Source organism: Etheostoma cragini, unplaced genomic scaffold (assembly GCF_013103735.1).
Source record: "Etheostoma cragini isolate CJK2018 unplaced genomic scaffold, CSU_Ecrag_1.0 ScbMSFa_4108, whole genome shotgun sequence".
Classification (NCBI taxonomy): domain Eukaryota; kingdom Metazoa; phylum Chordata; class Actinopteri; order Perciformes; family Percidae; genus Etheostoma; species Etheostoma cragini.
The window spans coordinates 35,728-39,385 of record NW_023268446.1 but is presented as its reverse complement, the minus strand read 5'-3'; positions in this window follow the sequence as shown (position 1 = coordinate 39,385).

Genomic DNA, 3,658 nt, shown 5'->3' with positions numbered 1-3,658 from the left:
ACGCCCAAACTCTCCTCTCCCCGTCTCGCAGGACTTCAACTGCCAACTGACCCCCCAAGACACCCAAATTCTCACCTCCCCGACAACCCCTGGTCCCAAAAAAACTCCCAAAACCTCCAAACAAGGGGTAAAACCCTGAAAAAAGCATCAAAACCATCGAAGGAAGAGACAAATAAAGACAAAATCTTAAGGAAAAATAAAAATAGGATCAAAAACCTTGAAATAAATGTAAATGGACTTTTAACACACACACCTGGTCATCAGATACACACACACACACACATATCTTAAAAAAAAAAAAACATTTGATAAAGTGACAAAAACTTAAGAAGACAGTGTCAAAAACACCTGTCTCTCCTCGTCTCCTCGGTACCTGTCCTGATTACCCAGCATGCATGTCTTCATGGACCTGGATTCGAACCCACAACCTTGTTGCCGTGAGGCGGTGGTCTCCTCCAACGGACGGACTCTGTCTCCAGTCTGCATGGACCACATCCACCCCTGCGTGTGTCCTCAATCAAAACCTGCGAAACTGTTGTTTTATCTGCAATCACATAGAAGAGAGCTGTTGTTTTAGGATGAACACTGTTTTTAGGGTTCAACTCGTCCGAATCCTGTTAGTATCTTTTGGGGCTTTTTCTCTTTATTTGACAGACATGAAAGGGGGATGGGGGGTGGGTGACACGCAGCCAGGGGCCGCAGGTCGGACTTGAACCTGCGCCGCTGCAGGGGACTCATGCATGGGGCGCACACTCTCACTGGGGGGGTGGGAGGCCCCCCCTCCCCCACAAGATGGTTTCACTGGCTCCTATAAATAGGGTTTTTTCCGCAAAGTAAAGCTGAATAGAAAACTTCAGAAGCATCAAAGCATTGACTTGTGTCTGTTTGTGTGTGTGTGTGTGTGTGTGTGTCTGTGTGTGTGTGTGTGTGTGTGTTTTCATCCCTGCACTTGTTGCCTGGAAACAAACTCTGCTTTTAAATTGTAAAGCTGATAACTGCAGGAACGTTTTGTTTGCTTCTTCATTCACTGTCACATTACAAACAACTACACACACACATGGACACACACACACGGCTACACACACATGGACACACACCCGGACCCACACAGACACTGACTGACACACACAGACATTAACACATACTCAGACACAGGAACGCACACTGACACACACACACACACACACATACAAACACGGACTCACACACACACGTATGGTCACAAAGACACACACAAACACAAAAGCTACACACACATGGACACACGGACACACACAGCTAAACACACACACGGACACACACAGACACTGACACACACTGACACAAGGCTACACACAGGGACACACACACGGCTACACACACACACTGATGTTCTGAACCTGTGCGATCAGAGTTCAGGTGGAAGCGTTAACTGAAACCAGGTGTTGTCAGATTGCTGATGAGGTCACAGCCCTGCAGGTGTTAAGACTCAAAGGAAAGCTGAAAGCTTGAAGCTGCGTTGAAACACGAGTCTGTAAAAGACATGAAGCTCCGCGTCGGTCGTGACTTCAAAATATTAAAAAAGTTGACAAAAATATTGTTAAGTTGGAAAAGGAAACAGAAAGTCTGTCTTCAGCTGGTTCAGGTGTGTACAAAGGTGTTTTACCGTTGGTTCTGCACACTGAGACTAAACCCATCCGTCTGTCTTCAGGAAGAATCCCAAAATCACTGGGCAACGGGGGGGGGGGGGGGGGGGGGGGGGGCGGAGGTCATAAGGTTAGACGTAGGTCACAAATGTGACAAAACACATAAAAAAGGTGGAAAAAGTGAGAAAAATGTCATGAAAACATCAAAATCTCAAAAAAGTGACAAATATTAAGAAGACATGTAAGTTGGAAAAATAAATATGTTTGAAAAAATGAACAAAAATTGGGAAAGAGTGATAAAAGTTTCAAGGATAGAAACAAAAATGTTGGAAAAAGTCACAAAAATATTAAGAAAACATCACATAAGTTGGAAAAATAAATAAGGTGGAAAAAATGAACAAAAAGATGAAAAAATTGGCAAACATGTCAAGAAAAGACACAAAAACATTGGAAAAAATGAAAGAAATTGAAAAAAAAAGTTGGAGAAAGTCACAAAAATTTTAAGAAAACATCACACAGGTTGAAAAAATAAACATGTTGTAAAAATGACCAAAACTTTGTAAAGAGACAAAAACGTTGGAAAAAAATTTACAAAAAAAATGTTAAGTTGTTGTTAAGTAATTTGGGAAAAGTGACAAAAAGTTGGAGAAAGAGTCAAAAAAGTGACAACGATTTTAAGAAGACATCACACAGGTTGGAAAAATAAACAAATGTGTTGAAAAAAGACAACTGAGTCCCTTTGGAAGTAAAGGGTAGTAAAGTGGAAGTAAAGGGTTGTAAAGTGGAAGTAAAGAGTAGTAAAGTGGAAGTAGAGGATAGTAAAGTGGAAGTAAAGGGTGGTAAAGTGGAAGTAAAGGGTAATAAAGTGGAAGTAAAGGGTTGTAAAGTGGAAGTAAAGGGTAGTAAAGTGGAAGTAAAGGGTAGTAAAGTGGAAGTAAAGGGTTGTAAAGTGGAAGTAAAGGGTAGTAAAGTGGAAGTAAAGGGTTGTAAAGTGGAAGTAAAGGGTAGTAAAGTGGAAGTAAAGGATAGTAAAGTGGAAGTAAAGGGTAGTAAAGTGGAAGTAAAGGGTAGACATTGACGAGTTGACCCGACGTCCACTGAACCATGTCCTGAGTTTTCACCCCCCCCACCCACCCCCCCGCAGGTCTTCCGTACGGGTGGGAGGAGGCCTACACTGCAGACGGAGTCAAGTACTACATCAAGTAAGAGCAGTACCACGTTTTACCCCCCCGAGCACAGTGTACTCATTTATACTTTATCCCTTGTGTTGTCGTGTGTTCGGCGTTGCACTCTTTCTGGATCAAAATCACTCTTTTCACTTTTTTATATATGTAATTTTTTCAACGTTTTTTTTTCACTTTTCTTCACTTTTTTCATTGTTTTTCCTTGTTTCTTTCAACAACAAAAAAGTCTCACTTTTTCATTTTTTTTTTGACTTTTTCAAAAAAAAATCAATGTTTTTCTTAGTTTTTCATTTTTTCCCACCTTTTTCAATTTTTATTTTCACTTTTTCTTACTTTTTCCAATTTTTTTCTTCCAATTTTTCAATTGTTTTCCCACTTTTTTCAATGTTGTTTTCACGCATTCTCACTTTAAAAAAACTTTTTTTCTCACTTTTCCATTTTTTTTTTGACTTTTTCAATTTCTTTTTCATTTTTTTGTTAATGTTTTTCTCACTTTTTTCAATGATTATTTTTCAATATATTTCAGGTCCCTTTCTGGTTCCATGTGTTCACGTTAACGTACATTTTTTACCCAACTGTGAATCTGGGATTGTTCTGTGACGTGTGGTTCTGACCCGTGTGGTTCTGACCCTTGTTGTTCTGACCCTTGTGATTCTGTAACGTATTCCTCTCTGATTGGCCGAACCCATTCCTCTCTGGTTGGCCGAACCCAGTCCTCTCTGATTGGCCAAACTCATTCCTCTCTGATTGGACAAACTCATTCCTCTCTGATTGGCCGAACCCATTCCTCTCTGGTTGGCCGAACCCAGTCCTCTCTGGTTGGCCGAACCCAGTCCTCTCTGATTGGCC